Source organism: Phyllobates terribilis, unplaced genomic scaffold, assembly GCF_046119375.1.
Source record: "Phyllobates terribilis strain yellow unplaced genomic scaffold, ASM4611937v1 Scaffold_4__5_contigs__length_816908805, whole genome shotgun sequence".
Taxonomy (NCBI): domain Eukaryota; kingdom Metazoa; phylum Chordata; class Amphibia; order Anura; family Dendrobatidae; genus Phyllobates; species Phyllobates terribilis.
This window is the reverse complement of record NW_027362764.1, coordinates 191,315,024-191,338,288: the sequence shown is the minus strand read 5'-3', so window position 1 is coordinate 191,338,288 and position 23,265 is coordinate 191,315,024.

The window sequence follows — 23,265 nt, the reverse complement described above, 5'->3', positions numbered from 1 at the left end:
GGAACTGCAAGTAATGCAAAAACTGCAGTTGAATGCTGGAATAGTTTATTCACAGATGACATTCTGGACTCTATTGTCACATATACCAACCAATATATAGACATTATAAAGGACAAGTTCATCTGCAACAGTTCATCAAGGCCACAGATGAAATAGAACTGCGTGCTTTTTTTGGATTATTATACCTTGCAGGAGCTTATAGGGCAAATAGACAAAGTTTGGAGGAACTTTGGAGTAAAGATGGGGATGGAGTTGAAAAATTTGGCATTGTTATGTCCATAAACAGATTCAAGCTTCTAATTCGTTGCCTTCGGTTTGACGACAGAACTACCCGAACCGAACATAAAACACATGACCGACTTGCTCCAATTCGTGATATATTCCAAAAATTTGTTGAACATTGTAAAAAAAGCTATTGCCCTGGGGAGAATCTCACTATTGACAAAATGCTCACTGGTTTTCGTGGTAAATGTGCCTTTCGTCAATATATTCCATCAAAGCCTAACAAATATGGAATAAAAATGTATGCCCTTGTTGATGCCAGTAAGACCTACACTTACAACCTGGAAGTTTATGCAGGAAAACAACCAGAAGGTCCTTACTGTGTCAGCAACAAACGCAGTGATGTTGTAAAAAGACTGGCTGAGCCCTTATTTGGATCGGGTCGCAATATAACAGCTGACAATTGGTTTTCAAATTGTGATCTGATTGATTATCTGAAAATGCGGAAGCTTTCATATGTCGGAACTGTAAGAAAAAATAAAAAAGAATTGCCTACACAGTTTGTAAGTGTGAAAGGGAGACAACAGTACAGCAGTATGTTTGCATTCCATAATGGAAGGGTTTTGGTTTCCTATGTACCACAAGCCAAAAAAATTGTACTTCTTCTATCAACACTTCATGATGATTGTAACGGGTCTGGGAGGTGGAACCTCTGTGCAAATATACAAGGGGGCAGTCCTTGTAAGGAAGCGGGTGGCTCCCAGAGAAGACGGGCAGGTAGTCACGGCAAGTGACAGGGACAGTCTCTGGGTAGAGGGGCAGGTAGTCACGGCAAGTGACAGGGACAGTCTCTGGGTAGAGGGGCAGGTAGTCACGGCAAGTGACAGGGACAGTCTCTGGGTAGAAGGACAGCAGGCAGGTGGCTAGTGAGCGCTCCCAGGTGAGCGGGCGAGAGTCTCTGGACGGGCAGGTGGTCACGGCAAGTGATGGCAGAGCCTCCAGGTAGGCTAGCAGACAGGTAGCAGGTGAGCGCTCCCAGGTGAGCAGGCAAGAGTCTCTGGACAGGCAGGTGGTCACGGCAAGTGACGGCGGAGCCTCCAGGTAGGCTAGCAGGCAGGTAGCAGATGAGCGCTCACAGGTGAGCGGGCAGGCTGGTCCATAGACAGACTGACAGGTGTCGGAAGGCAGACCGTCGGACCGCAGGCTTGCAAGCAGGTAAACGGATATCAGGCAGGTATCAAACAGGAATCTGGCAGGTAACTGGCAGGTAACAGGCAGGAATCTGGCAGGTGACTGGCAGGTAACTGGTAACGGGACCTGAGGGCTGAAGCAGAGTGAAGGCTTTGCAACAACATTGCTCGGGCACCTCCATTTTGAAGGAGGTGCCTAAAATATGGGAGGTCCTCCGGCAATTGGCCGGGGACTCCTTAGGACGGTGCGCGCGGTCCCTTTAAGAGAGGGGGAGCGCGCGCGCGCGTGCCCTAAGCACACTGCCGGGGATGGAGCGCGTGCCGGAAGCAGCGGGGAGAGAAGCGCTGGAGGACGCCGTGCCAGGAGCGGGGAGGTGAGAGGGACGGCATCTCTGCCTAGTACGGGGCAGAGACGCCGATGCTACAGTACCCCCCCTTTAGGCCCCCTCTTTTTTTGGCCAGAAAGAAATTTTTCAAGGAGAAGCGGGGCGTTGATGTTCTCCCTGGGTTCCCAAGTTCTCTCCTCAGGACCAAACCCCCTCCAATCTACCAGAAAAAAGGTCTTTCCTCTTACCCTCTTGGAGGCCAGAATACTCTCTACCTCAAAGACGTCATCAGCGGAAACCGGAGCAGGAGGGGCACCTGGATTATTGGAAAAAGAGTTAAAGACAACAGGTTTGAGGAGAGATACGTGGAAGGAGTTGGGAATCCTTAGAGTGGCCAGGAGTTTTAATTTGTAGGCCACAGGGTTAATTTGTCTGAGGACTTCGAAGGGACCGATGAATCGAGGAACCAACTTGAAGGAGGGTACTTTGAGCCGCACATGTTTGGACGAGAGCCAAACCTTGTCTCCCGGACGGAATTGAGGCGGATCCAGACGTCTCTTATCAGCATATCTCTTCATCCGCTCAGAGGACAGAAGAAGAGCGGACCTGGTACTCTCCCAAATAGTAGAAAATTCGCTGACAAGAGACTCCGCTGCAGGGTTGTCCACAGAAACGGAGACAGGGAGCGGAATCCGGAGGTGCTGGCCATAGACAATAAAGATCGGGGACTTGGAAGAGGATTCGCTCTCGTGGTTATTATAAGAGAACTCGGCCCAAGGAAGGAGGTCCACCCAATCAGAATGGTGGGCATTAACAAAGTGCCAGAGATAGCTGGTAAGGATCTGATTGATCCGCTCCACTTGACCATTGGACTGAGGGTGGTAAGCGGAAGAGAAGTCCAGGGTGACGTCCAGCAGTTTACATGTGGCTCTCCAGAAGCGTGAGGTAAACTGAACCCCTCGATCCGACACGATGTGGAGGGGTAGGCCATGGAGACGGAAGATATGGCGAATAAAGTCCTTAGCCAGCTCAGGTGCAGACGGAAGACCAGGCAGGGGAATGAAGTGGGCCATTTTAGAGAAGCGGTCCGCGACCACCCAAATGACAGTACACCCGGCAGAGACAGGAACATCGGTAATGAAGTCCATAGTGATGTGTTGCCACGGGGCAACAGGTATGGGAAGCGGCAGGAGATGACCAGCTGGTAAGTGTCTGGGAATTTTGTTGTGGCCACAAGATGAACAGGCAGAGACGAAGTCTACCACATCCTTATGCAGGGTAGACCACCAGTAATGCCGGGAAATGAGTAGGAAGGTCTTCTTTTGGCCGGCATGGCCAGCTAGTTTAGAAGAATGACCCCAGCGAAGAACCCTCTCACGGTCTGGAGGCGCCACGAACGTCTTGCCGGGTGGAAGACGAGTCAAATCCAAGGGGGCCACATTCATCACCTTGGAGGGGTCGATAATGTGCATAGGCTCCTCCTCTTGGTCGGAGGACAGGAAGGATCGGGACAAGGCATCAGCTTTGACATTTTTGTCCGCAGGGCGGAAATGAAGGATGAAATCGAGGCGGGCAAAGAACAAAGACCACCGGGCTTGACGTGGATTAAGTCTCTGGGCATTTTGGAGATATGCCAGGTTCTTGTGATCCGTATAGATGATCACCGGGTATAGGGCCCCTTCACGCAGGTAACGCCACTCCTCCAGCGCCAATTTAACGGCAAGCAGTTCTCGGTCTCCTATGGAGTAATTGCGCTCAGAGGAGGAGAAGATTTTAGAGAAAAAGCCGCAGGTTACCATTCTCCCGGAGGAAGACTTCTGGGTGAGCACCGCTCCGGCTCCAGAGGAGGAGGCATCAACCTCCAGGTAGAACTGTTTGTTGCAGTCCGGACGATGCAGCACAGGGGCAGAGGAGAAGGCTTGTTTCAGGGAAAGGAAGGCCTCCTCAGCTTCGGATGACCATACCTTGGGATTTGCTCCCTTACGGGTGAGCGCAGATATGGGCGCAGTCCGTGACGATAAGTGAGGAATGAAGAGACAATAGTAATTAGCGAAGCCCAGGAATCGCTGTATCGCCTTCAAGCCCTCCGGACGGGGCCACTTTAGGACAGCAGAGAGCTTCTCGGGATCCATTCGCAAGCCTGTCAGGGAGATAACATAGCCCAGGAAAGGAAGAGAGGTCTGCTCAAAAAGGCACTTCTCGTATTTAGCATAGAGGTGGTTCTGCCTGAGCCTAAGCAGGACCTGACGAACATCCCTCCGGTGTGTGGGAAGATCCGGAGAGAAGACCAAGATGTCGTCCAGGTATACCACCACACAGGTGTAAAGAAGGTCATGGAAGATGTCGTTGACCAGTTCTTGGAAGATGGCGGGAGCATTGCAGAGACCGAAAGGCATCACACGGTACTCATAGTGTCCGTCCCAGGTATTAAATGCTGTTTTCCACTCGTCTCCCTGACGGATACGGACCAGGTTATACGCTCCATGTAGATCCAGCTTGGAGAAGATCCTGGCGCCTTTAAGACGATCAAATAACTCAGAGATGAGCGGAAGGGGGTATTTATTTTTAACCATGATCTGATTGAGTCCTCTATAGTCAATACAGGGGCGTAGCGAGCCGTCTTTCTTTTTGACAAAGAAGAATCCGGCTCCAGCCGGGGAGGTAGATTTCCGGATAAATCCCCTAGCCAGATTCTCTTCAATGTACTCAGACATGGCCCGGGTCTCGGCTGCAGACAACGGGTAGATACGCCCACGGGGAGGAGTGGTGCCAGGTACCAGGTCGATTCGGCAGTCATATGGCCTATGGGGTGGCAACGTCTCTGCTTCCTTCTTACCGAAGACGTCCGCATAGGGCCAGTAAGGAGCCGGGAGACCTGGTAAATTAGCTGGAGTAGGCAGAGGGCGAGCTGGGCGGACCGGAACCAGGCAGGTCCTATGGCAGTCTGGACCCCATCGGAGTACTTCACCGGATCACCAGTTCAATACGGGTTCGTGTGTCTGGAGCCAAGGTAGACCTAGGAACAGGGAGTGAGAAAGTCCGGACAACACATGGAATGAGATTTCCTCAGAGTGCAGCATTCCCACCTGCAGGGTTATGGGTTCAGTGACGAGCAGGATGGTCTCCGAGAGAAGTCTTCCATCCACGGAGGCGACTGATAATGGTTCAGCCAGGGACTTGGTGGGAATACGGAATCTCTCTACCAGAGACTGGGAGATGAGGTTTCCAGCAGCTCCAGAATCCAGGTGGGCAAGTTCAAAGTGACAGTTTTCTCCCCAAGCAATAGAGACCGGTAAAGTCAGAGACGGAGAGGGCTTACTTTTGTCTAGGATGACCTCTCCGAGCGGTCCTAGACACTGGCGTTTCCCGGCTTCTCCGGGCAGGAACGGATGAAGTGCTCCATACTGCCACAATAGAAACAGCTTCCCTCGACTCGGCGAAATTCTTGGTGAGATTTGACCATCTTGGTCTGGTCGATCTGCATAGGTTTAGGCGAGGGCGCCCGCGGAGTGACTGATTGAGAGGCAGGTCTCAGGGAAGTAGGAGCAGAGCAAGAAAAGTCTTTCTCCCAGGTAGTCTCTTTGGCACGTTCTTGGAACCGGATGCCAATCCGGGTAGCTAGTGACACCAGGTCATCCAGAGTGGTAGGAATGTCCCGACCAGCTAACTCGTCCTTAATCCGACCGGGAAGACCCTCCCAGAAGAAGGACACCAGAGCCTCATTTTCCCAGGCAAGCTCAGAAGCGAGGGTGCGGAACCGTATGGCATATTGGCCCACGGTGAGACTCCCTTGGCGGAGACGTAGCAGTGAGGAGGCAGAAGAGGTTTTCCGTCCAGGTTCATCGAAGACTTTCCGGAAAGCAGCGAGGAAAGACGGCTGGTCGGACACCAGGGGATCCCCTCTCTCCCACAGGGGATTTAGCCATGCCAGTGCCTCCCCAGTAAGAAGGGACATGATGAAGGCCACCTTGGCCCGGTCAGAGATGAACTGGTATGCCAATAGCTCAAAGTGCAGGGTGCACTGGTTTATGAAACCCCGAGCTAAAGTAGGTTCGCCGGCAAAGCGTGGAGGTGCCAGAAGCCGAGGTCCATAGTCGGGTACCATGAAGGGACTGGATTGCGGTACCGCAGGAATGGGCACGGCTGGACCAGAGGTAGACATAGACAAGTCACACAATGCGCCTAGACGAGAGTTAACGGACCGTAGATAGGACAGTACCACCTCCTGCTGAGTTTTCTGACGTAAGACTTCCTGGTGCAGATCGGAGATCTGGAGGCCACCGGGTTCCATGGCCCGAGCAAACTGTAACGGGTCTGGGAGGTGGAACCTCTGTGCAACTATACAATGGGGCAGTCCTTGTAAGGAAGCGGGGGGGCTCCCAGGGAAGACGGGCAGGTAGTCACGGCAAGTGACAGGGACAGTCTCTGGGTAGAGGGGCAGGTAGTCACGGCAAGTGACAGGGACAGTCTCTGGGTAGAGGGGCAGGTAGTCACGGCAAGTGACAGGGACAGTCTCTGGGTAGAAGGACGGGTACTCACGGCAAGTGACAGGGACAGTCTCTGGGTAGAAGGACAGCAGGCAGGTGGCTGGTGAGCGCTCCCAGGTGAGCGGGCGAGAGTCTCTGGACGGGCAGGTGGTCACGGCAAGTGACGGCAGAGCCTCCAGGTAGGCTAGCAGACAGGTAGCAGGTGAGCACTCCCAGGTGAGCAGGCAAGAGTCTCTGGACAGGCAGGTGGTCACGGCAAGTGACGGCGGAGCCTCCAGGTAGGCTAGCAGGCAGGTAGCAGATGAGCGCTCCCAGGTGAGCGGGCAGGCTGGTCCATAGACAGACTGACAGGTGTCGGAAGGCAGACCGTCGGACCGCAGGCTTGCAAGCAGGTAAACGGATATCAGGCAGGTATCAAACAGGAATCTGGCAGGTAACAGGCAGGAATCTGGCAGGTGACTGGCAGGTAACTGGTAACGGGACCTGAGGGCTGAAGCAGAGTGAAGGCTTTGCAACAACATTGCTCGGGCACCTCCATTTTGGAGGAGGTGCCTAAAATATGGGAGGTCCTCCGGCAATTGGCCGGGGACTCCTTAGGACGGCGCGCGCGGTCCCTTTAAGAGAGGGGGAGCGCGCGCGCGCGCCCTAAGCACACTGCCGGAGAAGGAGCGCGTGCCGGAAGCAGCGGGGAGAGAAGCGCTGGAGGACGCCGCGCCAGGAGCGGGGAGGTGAGAGGGATGGCGTCTCTGCCTAGTACGGGGCAGAGACGCCGATGCTACAATGATGATGCCATCGATCCTGGGACTGAGGCACAAAAAAAACCGGAGATAATTACATTTTATAATGCAACCAAAGGGGGTGTTGATACAGCTGATCAGATGTGCTCAACTTTCAACGTCAGCAGAAACACCAAACGCTGGCCAATGGTCATATTTTTTGCTTTGTTGAATTTGGGTGGTATAAATTCACAAGTCATTTACCTTGAAAACAAACTTAAACCACTCCGTAGACGATTCTATCTGAAAAAATTGGCCCATGAACTAGAGCTTGGAGAGCTACGCAGGAGAAGTATGAAAACAATCGGTATCCCCTCTCTCCTTCAAGTTCAGCTCAAAAGATTCCGCCCAGAAGATGATAGTGAAAATTCACCACCTGCACCACCTCCCAAAAGAAATAGATGCACCACCTGCACCACGGAAAGCGGAATCAGAAGGCTTTCTAATTATGAATGTCACAAATGTCATAATGCAATCTGCCTGACACATGCAAAAATGATGTGTAATTCTTGCTCTTTGCTCTGCAAGTGTAATTTTTCTGGGGAAACTTCAGGATCTAATTCTGATTGAATATGTGTTTAATAGTACTTAAGGTACCTTAAAATTAAGTTTGTTTCCATAAATTTTCTTTGTAGAACTGGGGACTATTTGGCGGGAGTTTTGAAATGTTTGTATTTCAGAGTTATTAGTTTTCTGTTAAGTAAATGGGTTTTTTTGCACCTGATTATGTGTAGTCTCTTTTATTACATCCCTATGAAGGTCACTGATCTCTTTTAGAGCACTGAAATTGCAAACATTAGATATTATAGGTATTTTTCTAGCCTGCGCCTGACAGTCACATTGTATGTGAACTCGTTAGAACCGATATTGTATGTGACGGAGGGTTAATAAAATTTAGATCAACAGCGAGTGTCACTGACATCTAGTGGTCAGATGTCATCGTTACAGGTGTGGCCTCCACTCACAGTCATCACCAACACACATATCTCTATACACCCTCTTACACTTACAGCCACTGCTCGGGGTGAATGAAAGCGTGCTAGAACGCCTCCATGGCTGAAAGCTGAACGATGCCAGGAGGAATAAAGTTCATTTACTCCTGGTTGCTGTACTTTCAGTGCGGTGGCCAGGAAACTTTGGAACGCTATTACCCTGCAGATTAACCCTATATCTGTAGGTTAATAGTATTTGGGGGCACAACAGGTTTAATTTAAGATCGGGACAGTGTGGCGTTATAGCTAATAATGGTAGACAGTGTGGCAGTTATGAACTATAACCATCACTGTCCTTCCTTATTAGCTACAAGGGTAGATATTGTGGAGATAATATTTTATAAGAGAGTATAGTGTGGAGACCATGTACCATAAGAAGGACAGTGTGGGGGTCATATTTTGTGCAGGGAGCACAGTGAGAGATAATTATTTATTCAGGAGCACAGTGTAGGGCAGATACTTTTATTTAGGAGCATTATAATGACACTGTTATATTTATGGGCACCATATCGGAATGTGCCACAAAAGAACGAAGAAGATGGAAGTGCAGAGAGGAGCTATGGATGTGAAAAGTCATCATGCCATGTGGAGAAGATGGAAAAGAAAAGAAAGAGAGTGACTCCAATCAGAGAAGATGTCATCTATAAAGGTACCTGGATGTAAATATTTATTTGTGATACTGCTTGCATCTCAACAGTACTGTAGTTTCTGTATGGTCGGCAGTGTGATGATGGCTGGTAACAGCAACTCCAAAAATTTCCTTACCATTGTTAAAGAGAGTCTGTCAGGACTGAATGACTGTTCAAACCATGAACAGACGCTTGATGCATCATGGTGGGGCCAAACATATAAGTGCACCTTTCACCTATTTGTTTTCCATTTATCTCCACCAGCTCTGCCTTCATGGAGCCAATAAAGGGCAGAGACAGAGGGAAACAAGCAGGTGGGAAGGTGCACTTAAATTTTTGGCCACTCCATGATGCACTAAGTGCCTGTATTTTGTTTGAACCATCATTCAGTCCTGACAGTGTCCTTTTAAGGACATACTGGGAGTTGTAAGTTCTTGGGAACAAATGTATGTGGGGCTGGCATGATATTACAGTTGATCACTGTACTGAGTTTGATCATGTAACATGTTCTGATAATGGTTCTCGTGATAAATTCCTGTACTGATGATGGTTCTGGTGCTGTGCTCCTGTACTATTATTGGTTCTGATCCTGTACGATTATAGAAATCCATAGCTGGCTAGATAACGTGATACATCATTATGTTAATAAAGTATTGTGCCGTCAGACAAGTTAAGGATTGCTACATCTGTATTTATGTTAGGAGCATTAATTATAAAATTAAGCACTGTGACATTCCAAATATAGCCTGTAATATGGTTACTGTCAGGATTCAGTTCTGCTCACCGGTTCCACCAGTCATCATGTGACCAGTCATGTGATTTTCATACTTATAGTCACCTGCCGACGAGCTTCTCTCCCTGCTTTTATCAATAAAGCAGGGCCTGTAGTTTCCCACTGAACAATAAAATAATTAGGAAGACCAGCTAGTTGGCACGTGACTGAAATTGTGCAAACCGCAGATGAACGGTCACATGACAACAACCCAAACCGCTTAAGCTGTGTATAGGAGGGGGGCGTCAAATTAACTTTTTGCCCCAGAATCTAGGAAAACCTAAATCAGCCTCTGAATAACATCTTGATATTATTTCAGTTATTACATAATTGAGGGTGTAAGGGGATCTTAGTGGTGGCTGGTATTTAGTACAGTATCGATACAGTATTGGGGTAATATCAATCTTTTTGATTGTGTTTTCTTTATTTTTTTATTTAATAACTGTTAAATGTAGTTCAGTCATTTTGAAGTGGAAGGTATATTGTGATATTATTGTTAATATTGGTCTTTGTACAGTGTGTGTTTTATGTAGAGATAATGGTCATAATAACGGCATTAATGGCATTAATTAATTAATGGCATATTTCCTGATTCCCTTTCATATTGTATGTAACTGTCTTCGCTGGTATGTGGTTTACTGCATGTTTGTCACCTAAATTCTTTGATGCTAATACACACTTGTCATTATCTGTATATTTCCTGAATGCAATTCACCATGAATCCATTTTAGCCTCTGTCTCCTAATTATCCCCTCCTGTGTTTCTGTGACTTATCTCCCTGCGGCTCCTCCCTTCTGCTCACATCTGGCCTATTCCTTGTGCACTTTAAGCGTTATAAATTTAGAGACACAGGTCTGTCATGACCGTGGTCTGGCTCTATAAAGTGTGGCTCTTTAAGTGAACAGCAGAAATATGCCAGAAATGACTAGAAGGTAGGAGTAAACACTGTTCACTAAATGTAATTGGCGTTTCTTTTTTCCCCCCTCACTTACTCTTTCACCATGCTTACATATGCTCTTACAGTTTTTGCTCCACTAATCCTCACTCTCCTTTGCTATCCTCAAACCCCGGCACCATCTAACCAAATAATTATCTCTCCTTCCCTCTTCCCTCACCACCTGATCTCATCTGCAAACCTGCTCTTCAACCTCAGATCTTTCCTAGTAAAACATAAATCCAGTTGGCCACCCTTTTTCTGACACCTGCTCTCCCTCTCTCTACTTCTCCTCACTCCTGGAAACATATCTCCCAATCCTGGACCCCCACAGCTGATGCCTCCCATTTATTCCCCCTCATATCGCTCCCTACCTAATATGAATTTCCGTAATCTTTACTACTTAAAACCCGTCCCCCTGATGCCCACCCCCCTGCTCCCTCTCTGTGGAGTACTCTGGAATACCTGTTTTGTCTGCAATAAGCTCCATGTGATTCATGACCTCTTTACCTCTCGCAATTTATCCTTCCTTAAACACCGAAACAAGGCTGACACCCTCCGACGCTGCCTCTCCTGCTGCGCTATGTTAATAGCATAAGCTATTGATGCGGTACCCCCTCTTGTGCATGGCAGAGTGCGACGAATCAATATACAACCCTGGCACAATAACCTCGCTAAAAAGCTTCAGCAAGTGTCCAGAGTTGCGGAGCGGCATTGGAAGAAAACACATTTGCAAGATGACTTCACTGCATTCAAACAAGAAACACTCGCGTTCAAATCAGCCCTCACCTCTGCTAAACAGGCCTACTTTACATCCCTCGTATCTTCCTTATCCTACAACCCCAAACAGTTATTCAACACTTTTAACTCCCTCCACCCCCCTCCGACCTCCCTAATCTCTGCTGATGACTTTGCCAGAGACTTCAAAAATAAGATTGACCAAGCAAGGCAAGTCTTTATTGTTTGACCACCACAACCCCTTTTTATACCAGACCAATGCCCTACCCCATAATCTCCCTCTCCAACATCACTGAAGGAGAGCTTACTCATCTCCTCTCCAAATCACACCTCACCACTTGTGCACCTGACCCCATCCCATCTCCTCCATCTCCTCCCCAACCTCACCACCACACTTATCCCATACCTAACCCATCACTTCAACCTATCACTAACTTCTGGTACCTTCCCCTCTGTTTTCAAACATGCCACAATCACACCTATCCTCAAAAAGCCATTCCTCGACCCAACCTCTATGTCCAGCTATCGCCCCATATCACTGCTCCCATTCGCCTCCAAACTTCTTGAACAGCATGTTCACGCTGAACCTTCCTCTCACCTCTCATCTAACTCGCTCTTTGACAACCTACAATATGGCTTCTGTACCCACTATTCCACTGAAACTGCCCTGACCAAAATTACTAACGACGTACAGCCAAAACTAACAGACAATTCTCTATACTCCTCCTTCTAGACCTGTCCTCTGCCTTTGATAAAGTTGACCACTGCCTCCTACTAAAGATCCTCTCTTCCTTTGACGTCAAAGACCTTGCCCTCTTTTGGATCTCCTCATATCCTTTGAACTGCACATTTAGTGTCTCCTACTTCCACACTACCTCCTTATCCCACCCTCAATTTGTTGGAGTCCTTCCTAGGACCCCTACTCTTCTCCATCTACACTCTTGGCCTGGGAAAACTCATAAAGTCCCATGGCTTCCAGTACCATCTGTATGCTGACGACACTCAATTCTAACTCTAGGGCCAGGGTCCACCTCTCTGCTGTCCAGATTCCTGGAGTGTCTATCAGCCATATCCTCCTTCTTCTCCTCTCACTTCCTAAAGATTAAAGTGGACAAATCAAATTCAAATAAATTGAATACATTATCTTTCCTCCATCTCACATATTTTCCCCTCCTGATCTATCTATAACAATAAATGACATCACACTTTCCCCTGTACTGTAAATCCGCTGCCTCGGAGTAACCCTTGACTCTGCCCTATCCTTCAAACTGCACATCCAAGCTCTCGCCAACTCCTGTTGCATCCAGCTTAAAAATATTTACAGAATCCATCCTTTCCTAAACCCTGAATCTACTAATATGCTTGTGCATGCCCTCATCATCCCCCGCCTCGACTATTGCAACATCCTCCTCTGTGGCCTACCTGCTAACACTGTCGCACCTCTCCAGTCCATTCTTAATAGTGCTGCCCAACTACTTCATCTCTCTCCTCGCTACTCCTCTGTTTCCCCCCTCTGCAAATCCCTTCATTGGCTCCCAATTCTCCAGCGTATCCAGTTCAAACTACTAACACTGACCTACAAAACCATCCATAACCTTTCTCCTGAATACATTTCTGAACTAATATCCTGATATCTTCCCTCAGGTAATCTCCGGTTCTCCCAAGATCTTCTTCTCCTCTCCACATTTATTCGTTCCACACCCAATTGCCTCCAAGAATGCTCCCAAATATCCCCCATCCTCTGGAATTCTGTGCCCCAACACGTCCTATTAGCCACCACACACGGATCCTTCAGACAGAACCTGAAAACCCATGTCTTCAAGAAAGCTTACAACCTGCAATGACCACGCTGCCACTTCAACACCACCAGAGCTACTGCAACCCTCCAACCTACTATCTTCTTCCCCATCATCCTGTAGAATGGAAACCCGCAAGGACAGGGTCCTCTTCCCTCTGTTCCAGTCTATCATTGTTAATTTGTTTACTGTAAGTGATATGTGTATTTTGTATGTAACCCCTTCTCATGTATTGCACCATGGAATCAATGGTGCTATATAAATAAATAATAATAATTATATTATATATTCACTCTGTAGTGGTAGTAGACATTGTATAGTGGTATAATTTTGGTATTGTATAGTAGTAATTTTGGTAATATTAGTCTATGTATAGTGTGTTTTAGGGTTTGTAGTGGTATACAATAATTTTATATGTATAGATTATCTTTTACGTAGTGGGATGGAGATCATATGGGGAGCCATGTACTTTGGGACTTGGGCCCCAGATCTTTTAGGACCATAGCAATGCCCCTGTTCCACGGTCTTTCTGGAATTGGCACTGGAGCCAATTCCTCAGCTGGTTGGTTATGACAAACTTTAGCGCGTGTGCCAATTTCACAGGAGGAAACATAATCTCTAATATCATTATATATCGACGGCCACCAAAAACGCCCAGCAATGGCTTTTTATGTAGCTGTGACCGAAGGGTGACCACTCAAGACACAATCATGTAACTCTTGTTAGTTACACAGGTCCAAATAATTTGGATCCTGGAGTAGCGGAAAGGGCCAATGACTGGACTCTACATATCTCCATGTCCAGCTTTGAGGATAACATGGAAATCACTATGTTTTGAGGAAGGATGGAGAATGAAGGTTCTGGAGAATAAACTGAATCATGGCTTTGTGATAAAGTGTCAGCCCTCATATTCTCCCAGCCTTAACATGGTAGTGAAATTGAATATAGAGAAAAATAAAGACCATCTGGCCTGTCATGGGGTTAACCGTTTAGCTGATTAAATATAGACTAAATTCTTATTATCCATCACCACAGTGACTTGATGAACTGCCCCCTACAAAAAATGTCTCAATTTTTCAAAAGCTAATTTGACAGCAAAAAGCACTTGATTCCCAACATCATAATTTTTTTTCAGCAGAGAAAATTTCCTAGAAAAAAATGCACATAGCTGCAAATTAATATACTCAAATGTCAATTATTTGTCACTACTTCCCAATTATAATGTCAACACAACAAAACCAGTACCCATCAAACTAGTTTTCATAGGAAGATATTCAAAAATATTTAAAAAATGACATACGGTAATTTTATTTCAATTTATATTAAAAATACAATAAAAATAAAATGCAGGTACTTCCACTCCATAGCTGCAAATTAGTCGAGTTTTGTAACCTTGAGATAATACAACCCCTACCCCAAGCTCCAAAGCATCCACTTCCATAATGAAAGATTTCTGAAGATCGGGTTGGATTAAAACTGGAGTGGACATGAAACACTTTTTCAATTTTTTAAAAACCCCAATAGCATCCAGTGACCAAACCTTAAGATCCACCCCCTTACGTGTGTGATCAGTAAGAGGTTTACTGTTGTGAGAAAAAACACTAACTTTTTATAGTAATTGGCGAAATCTAGAAAACGCTGCAACGCTTTAAGGTCATGAGGTTGAACCCTATCAATTATGGCCTGCACCTTCCCGGGTTCCATCTTAAATCCTTCAGACAATTCAATGAACCCCCAGAACGATATTTCTTGAACAGAAAAAGTACATTTCTCCAATCTAGCTAACAAAGAATTTGTTCTCTTTTGTAATACACAGTTGTTATGTTCATAGTAGGAATCCAGATCGGGCAAAAGAAATTGAATATGATCCAGGTATTCTACAATAAACTTTCCAATGCAATCAACAAAGATATTATTCATAAAATTTTGAAATACTGCTGGCTGGTTTACTCAAAAAGCGTTACAAAATTTTCAAATAGACCCTCGTTAAAAATGACGTTTTCCATTCATCACCTTTCGGATGTGTATCAAATTATAATCCCCTCTAAGGTTAAGTTTAGAAAAGCATGTAGCCCCCATAAGCTGATTATATAGGTCGGGTATGAGTGGAAGTGGGTCTGTAGTCTTAACTATAATTTTGTTTAATTCTCGGAAATCGAGGCAAGGACGGGGCCACGATCTTTCTTTTTAACAAAGAAAAACCCAGCAACTTCTGGAGAAAAGACAGATATGACCTTTCCGTACACTTTGTTCACATATTCTTTCATGAGGTACGTTCAGGCCCAGACAAACTGTATAGGTGAGCTTTAGGTAATTTGGACCAGATTAATAGCACAATCATAAGGACAATGGGGAGGTAGTATCTCTAGCTCTTTTTACGAATAGACATCTTGGAAGTCTGTCATGTACTTCGGCAGAACTTCCAGACTAGCAGAGGAAATTTGTACAGAACTAAGACATCTCTTATGACAATTGAGACTCCATTTAACAATATCCTTCTGACGCCAATTGATAAGAGGATTGTGAATAAGCAGCCATGGAGACGCCAATACCAACCCAGCATGTAAATTATCCAAAACAAAGCAGGAGATGGACTCAGAGTGAAGTGTTCCTACTCGCAGTGTTAAATCTACTATTACCAGCTGGACAAGATTCTGGAAAAAATTTTAATGAATCTTTCCAACCTAACTGTCCCTAATCCTAATTTCTGGAGTTGATAAAGTTGGCTGCAGACCCACAGTCAATGAAAGCTAACGCTGATAACATCTGGTTCTTGAAAAATAGTTCCACGTTTAGCAGTACTTTATTTGAGGAGTAAAAAGGTACCAGGAAGTCTAATTGACCCTCTCAACAATCACCCAGACTTAGGCGTTTCCCAACAACTTGCTTCATTGAGGGCATCCTTAAGTGTTTCAGAAAGGCCTTTACGGAACTGGTACCTGAGACCTGCATCATTCCACAGAACTTCAGTAGACCATAACCGAAACTCAGTATTATAATACTCAGCGGTGTGGCTCCCTTGTGCCAGGCTTATGATCCTTGCCTCCACGGCCTGGATCTTGTCAGGTTCATCATAGATCAAACCTAAGATGTCAAAAAGACATCAGCAAAAGGTCATTCTTGGGATTGTAGTGACAAAGAAAATGCCCAAGTCTGAGGACCCCCTTGCAGTAGGGACATGAGTATTCCCACCCGCTGGGACTCATCCCTTGAGGACTGCGGTTGCAAGATAAAAAATAGCCTACAGCTCTCTTTGAACACCCTAAACTGTTTTTTCTCTCCCGAAAAATTTCTTAGGAAGGGCAACTACTGGTTTGGGAGAGATCAAGTGCACATCTGAACGTACATACGTCATAGCTACTGCCAGTAGCGGAGACCTCTGGGAAGCATTCATCATGCTAGAAAACTGACCCTGCAGCGGGGACTGCATTGATTCTAGATTCTGGTGCTCTTTGGCCAGATCCTAAATAATTTGGGTCAGATTTGGCACCAGATTGCAAATTGTATGAATTGAATCCATACTGGTGGGGAAAAAAAATATAAGGCCAGTCATAATGTGACGTTGAGTCACAAATGTGCTGTTAAGTCACTACTCATGGACAAGCTCTGAGACAGGGTTGTCAAGTGGTCCGGGGTCAAATACCAAGAGAGCTCATCATAAGCAGAGTGGTAAGACAAAGGCGATGTCAGGTCACAGTCCGAAGTCAGAATTGCTGGAAGGTAGTGGATCAAGGCAAACAGATGGTCGAAGACAAGGTCCAAGGTTGAGCAGCAAGAGATCAGAAAAAGAGCACTGGAAAACAAGACACACACACACCACTGAGCTAAGGCTCTGACAGGCAATAATCAGTTACTGACAGCCAGCAAAATAGCCAGGTAATCACCCAGAACGAGAGACAACTGGAAGAAACCCAGCACAACCCTGCCCTGATTGGCGATTGGACTGTCACTCACAATACTGACAGCTCAGCATGCCCATGCCCCAGATTGTATGGCTGAGCTGTAACTCACAATACTGACATCTCAGCACATTCCTGCCCAGATTGGACAGCTGAGCTGTCACTCACAATACTGACAGCTCAGCAAGACTCAGATCCTACAGGGCGGCTGAGCTGTTACTCACGGCATCCAGAACACAGTGAGTGGTGAAATACTGACAATTAGCTTATCACTGAGTGATATAGATAGCACCCCATGGTACCATCAATAAATAATATGGCATATGATGAAAATATAAAATTCGGGCATGTTTCACTGATATAACGGTGTCATCAAGTGAGAGTGGGATATATTTGCCACAGCCCCATCCTCTGATAACACCATTATATCAGTGAAACATGTTGGGGGACATGTGCTAAATTACTGAATTTTCTATATTTGCCATACTAGTTATTAATGGTACCCCAAGGTGCTATTTATACAATTTAATGATAATCTAATGCTACCCAATAGACTAATAATAATTAGATAAGGGCAAATATGAATAAATATTTTTTTCCTAAACTTCATAGTTTTATTTTAAATTAAATAAATAAAAATTATATTTTATTGACCTGCTAGTGAGGGGTCATTCAGTGGGGCCTTGCCTTTTAAGTTTTCTAACTCAGTAGGTGTAACGGGCCGGGTAGTGGAACCACTGTGCCGTAAACTGAGGAGAGCCTGGAAGAGCGTAAATAGGTGCCTCTCCAAGTCCGACCTCAGATGCACAGCGGCTGATGATAACACGATCCGAGGAGAGACGAGGGAGGCGGGACCAGGTGCTACACCAGGACTGACCTCGGGTGGATGGCAGCTGACCCGAAGGGACAGGGGGTAGGCATGGGTGATAGACAGGTAGGTGAGCACGGCCGATAGACAGGCAGGCGGTAATGGCTGATAGACAGGCAGGCTGGCACGACTGATAGACAGGGAGGTATACTGGATACGAGCACTGGGACCTGAGAACTAGCAAGAGTGTTAGTGACAGACATACAATGTTGCACAGGCACCTCCCATCAGGTGGAAGTTCCTTAAATAATCAGTGTCTGTCAGCCATTGGCTGGGGACACTTTGGTATGGTGTGCGCTGTCTCTTTAAAAGGACGGGACCGCACACACTCCCTAAGCACAGTGCCTGTGGTTCTGTGCGCAGTGCGCACACCCCGGGCATCGGCAGCTGGACCAAGAAATGCGGGAGGGGGCGGTGGCTGTGAGCGTGTCAGCATCTCTGCCGGCGGAGGGAGGCAGAAGGCAGAGACACCGGTGCTACAATAGGCATTATTAGTTTATGTGGGGTGGGGTTAAGGGGACATTATTACTGTATGTAGGGGAACATTATTACTGTATGTGGGAGGAACTCAAGATACATTATTACTGAATGTGAAGAGATTAAAGGGGAATTATTAATGGATGTGGTGGACTCTGGGGGCATTATTACTGTACTTGGAGGACTCTGGAGTTATGATTACTGTATATGGGGACTCTGAGCCCATAATTACTGTATGTGGGGTGACTCTGTGGCCAATATTAGTGTATGTGTTTGGGACTTGGGCAATTATTACTATATGTGGGGAAGATTCAGGGGTCATTACAATATGTGGGCAATCTGAGGCATTATTAATTGCTAAGGCAAAACTCAGATGACATTACTATATTTACTGTCACGCGGTGGACAATATTAAATGTTGGGGGGCACTTAATGGACATTATTACATTACCGGGGCACTCATGGTATTGCAACCGTCAAACGGGCACACAGGAGGAATTATTACTTTCTAGAGGGCAAGATGTGAGCACCATTACTTTCTAGGGCACTCACTGATGCTATTAAAATTTTCGTGGGCAAATTTTACCATCTAAAAGTCATAAAAGGGGGCATTTTACTATGTAATGAGCACAATGGTGGACATTAATATGTTTGACACGAGAGGAGTACTGTTACCATTAGTTATGGGCGAGCACTAAAATGCTCGGGTGCTTGTTGCTCGGATCTAGACCCGAGCAACAAGCCCAATGTAAGTCTATGAGAAACTCGAGCATTTTTCAGGCTGCTCCCCCCGGTGGCTGCAGAGGGCCTAAAAATTGCCCAAATCGATGGTAACAGTGCTCAAATGGCATGGGTACAGCATGGGGAAGACCCTTGGAAGCATTTCTGACTCCCAGATCACTGCTGTCAACAATGTTGTCAGAGGTATTACGCCACTTTTACGGACTCACAATAAAACATACTAAAACGAAACCAAAATGGATTTTCTTGGGAAATATGTTAAGGAACATCCTTTCCAGGGTAATTACTTGTATATTAGGCAAAATAAATAACCAAAAACAAAAATATTCCTCCACACCTTGGGCTATGTTCACACGTAGCGTTTTTGATGTGTTTTTGCACTTTTGCATTGCTTTCAACCGTGACAAATGCATTCACCGGGAAATGTCATTTTGACATTTTACGACCTTATCTCGCCATGTGGTGTGTAAGACATGATCTGACACATCCTGTTTAATTTATGAAGGAGAGACTCTGAAAGTCACAAAGCCTATTTTTATAGGGCCATCAGGTGGCCTTTACTATTCTTAAAGTCCAACAAGGGCTGCCAAAAATTTGGACCTACTCCAATGCCCCTTGGAAGAGATGTAGAGGAGGGCATCCTGAAAAAAAATGTTGCCATTATTAGGAAGTGGGTCTCCCATTGTGTTTGCCCATGCAGTGAATGCAAGGGTTGCCAAAAATTTGGAGGCACTCCAATACCCCTTGGAAGAGACGTGGAGGTCAGAGGGCCTTTTGAAAACAATGTTCCTATTATTAGGAAGTGGGTCTCCCATTGTGTTTGCCTTTGCAGTGAATGCAAGGGTTGCCAAAAATTTGGAGGCACTCCAATGTCCCTTGGAAGAGACGTGGAGGTCAGAGGGTCTCTTGAAAAAATGTTCCCATCATTAGGAAGTGGGTTTCCCATAGTGTTGGCCTATGCAGTGAATGCAAGGGCTGCCAAAAATTTGGAGGCACTCCAATGCCGCTTGGAAGAGACGTGGAGGAGGGCCTCATAAAAAAATGTTCCCATTAGAAAGGAGCAGGTCTCCTATACTTGTAATGCCCATTGCACTAAATGTATGGGCTGACAAACATTTACCCCTGGGGGGTATACATGAATATACTGAATAAAAAATTTTTTTTATGGGCATCATAAACACCCTTTAAAAAATGATGTGTGTGTTGCATCACAGACCATGGTCACCCTGGTGATATGGTGGTGGAGGATGAGGATGACGAGAAGGAGGAGGACAAGAGCAAATAGCCAAAATCAGGAAGCGTATGCCCATGTTTGGGTGTGAAATGGTGCATGGGAATACATCTCCCAAAAAAAGACACTGGATTTGAGTTTATTTGTGGTGTTGAGAAGTCTGGCCCAATCGAGCCCTTGTTCATTTTATAAGAGTCAGCCTGTCAGCATTTTCAGTTGACAGGTGGATGTGCTTATCAGTTATAATTCCACCAGTGGCACTAAAAACCAGCCCTGATAAAACGCTAGCGGCAGGGCAGGCCAGGACCTCCTAGGCATAGAGAGCCAGTTCATTCCACATATCCAGCTTGGATACCCAATAATTATAAGGCACAGAGGAATCACGGAGAACGTTGGTACGGTCGGCAAGGTACTCCCTCAGCATCTTCCCAAACTTTGCACTTCTTGTGAGAGTACCCCGCGTGTGCGATGAGAGCGTGTGCGATGGGAGGGACTGAGAAAATTCTCCCAGAACTTTGACAGTGTTCCCCTGCCGCTGCTGGATTGGAGTTGTGTCTCTCTCGCCTGTAGTCCTTGGTTATCCAACAGGTAGAACCGTCTATAGCGCTTGAAACTAGCTCCTGTTCTTCCTTCTCCTCTTCCTCTTTGTCACCCAATCCACATTGGGATGAGATGAGGCTGGTCTGTGTGTAATCACCCTGTATGGTTCCTTGCTCCATCTCAACGTGCTCTGCCTGCAAAGCATCCTCTTTGATTGTGAGCAGAGAGCATTTCAGAAGACAGAGAAGTGGGATGGTCATGCTAAATATGGCGTCATCGCCGCTCACCATCTTGGTGGAGTCCTCAAAGTTTTGGAGGATGGTACATATGTCTGACATCCATGTTCAGTCCTGAGGTCTTATGTGTGGAGTCTGAACTGAATATTGACGGCCTTGTTGATGCTGGTCTTCAACAACTGCCCTCTTCTGCTCACAAATCCTTCCCAACATCTGCAGTGTCGAGTTCCAACGCGTGGGGACATCACACACCAGTCAGTGAGCCGGAAGCTGCAAATGCTGCTGAAAAACGGCAAGGGCGGCGGAAGCTGGAGGTGACTTTCTAAAATGGGCACACAGGCGACATACTTTAACAAGCATATCCGGCAGCTCCGGATAGGATTTGAGAAATCGCTGAACCACGAGGTTAAGCACATGGGCCAGGCATGGTACGTGTTTGAGCTCGCCTCGCCTCAGAGCCGCCACCAGGTTCCGGCCATTGTCACACAAGACCATGCCTGGCTGTAGGTTCAGCGGTGTGAAACACAGATCTGCCTGCTCTTTCAGAGCTGGCCACAACTCTTCAGTATTGTGCTATTTGTCAACTAATCATATTAGCTTCAGCACATCCTATTTCCGCTTGGCCAAGGCAGTGCTGCAGTGCTTCCAGCTTGTGACTGGTGTGGTCATTTCGGAGATGGAGGCTAAGGAGGATGAGGTGCAGGAGCTGTAGACTGTGGGGGCAACTGATTGACCTAGGGCCCGCAATCCTTGGCGTCTGGAGGACGTGTTCCGTCCCAAGGTCTGACTCGTTCCCGGCTTCCACTATGTAAACCCAGTGTGCCGTCAGTCAGATGTACCATCCCTGCCCACAAGCACTTGTCCACGTGTCCGTGGTTAGGTGGACTTTCTCGGTAATTGCGTTGTTGAGGGCACGACTAATGTTTTGAGACACATGCTTGTGTAATGCAGAGACGGCACACCGGGAGAAATAGTGGCGGCTGGGGGCTGAGTACCGAGGGACTGCCGCCGCCATCAGGTTGTGGAATGCTTCTGATTCCACGAGCTTGAAAGGCAATATTTCGAGCGCAAGCAGTCGCAAAATGTGGGAATTTAGTAGTGTGGCCTGTGGGGCATTGGCTAAGTATTTGCGCTTGCGTTCCAATGACTGGGGTATGGACAACTGAACGCTGAGCTGGGACAAGGATGTGGACATGCTTCCTGATGCTGCTAGTTGAGAGTGTGCAATGACAGGTGCAGGAGGCTTCTTCGCATGCACGATGGACAGGGGATTGGCTTGTGTTTCGGGACCAGAGGGGCGTGACAAAGTGCCTACTCGGCCTGACCCAGGTCACACGGTGGCTTAGGCGACTCTGTGAACCAGGGAGGGACCGGGAAGGTGAACCAGGTGACACTCTGGGACTGACCTTGTGTGAGAGCAGGTGACTCCCACGGGTCAGATGACAGGAGCTGACCGGTACAGCGGATGAGCACGGAAGGATGACTGGCGGCTGGTCCAGGTAGATAAGCAGGCAGGTACAGTTGATAGCCAGACGGGAGCTCCGGGTAGGCAAGCTGGCGGGCATGGCAGGTTAATTGGCAGGAGCTCCGGGTTGGCAGGCTGATGAGCACGGCAGGTAAATTGGCAGGTTCTCCGGGTTGGCAGACTGGCGGGCACAGCAGGTAACAGGCAGGTGTTCCAGGTAGGCAGGCAGACAAGCACGGCAGGTAACTGGCAGGTGCTCCAGGTAAGCAGGTTGGCGGGCACGGCTATTAGACAGCCTGGCGGGCAGAACTGACAGGAAGCAGGACCTGAGGGCTGAGGAAAGTGTTAGCATACAAACAACAACCTTGCACAGGCACCTCCATTTTGGAGGAGGTGCCCTATATAGGAGAAGTCCTCCGGCCATTGGCCGTGGACTCTTTAGGATGGTGCACGCGGCCCCTTTAAGAGGGAGGGAGCACGCAGTGCGCTCCCTAAGCACAGTGCCCGGGAAGCTGCGCACAGTGCGCGCCACAGCTGCGGGGGAGCAGGAAGACACCGGACCAGGACAACGGCGGTGAGGGGAACGGCGTCTCTGCCCGGCAAAATGTTTTCTACCTCAAAGATGTCCTCAGCGGAGACTGGAGCTGGAGTGTTATCTGGATCATCAGAGAAGGAATTAAGCACAACTGGTTTGAGGAGGGATACATGAAAGGAGTTGGGAATCCGTAAGGTGACCGGGAGTTTCAGCTTGTAAGCCACGGGATTCATTTGGTTCAGAACCTCGAACGGGCCGATGAACCGCGGACCCAACTTATAAGAAGGTATCTTGAGACGGACATATTTGGAGGAAAGCCAGACCTTGTATCCCGGACGGAATTGAGGCGGATCCAGATGTCTCTTATCAGCATGTCTCTTCATCCGCTCAGAGGACTGAAGAAGTGCAGAT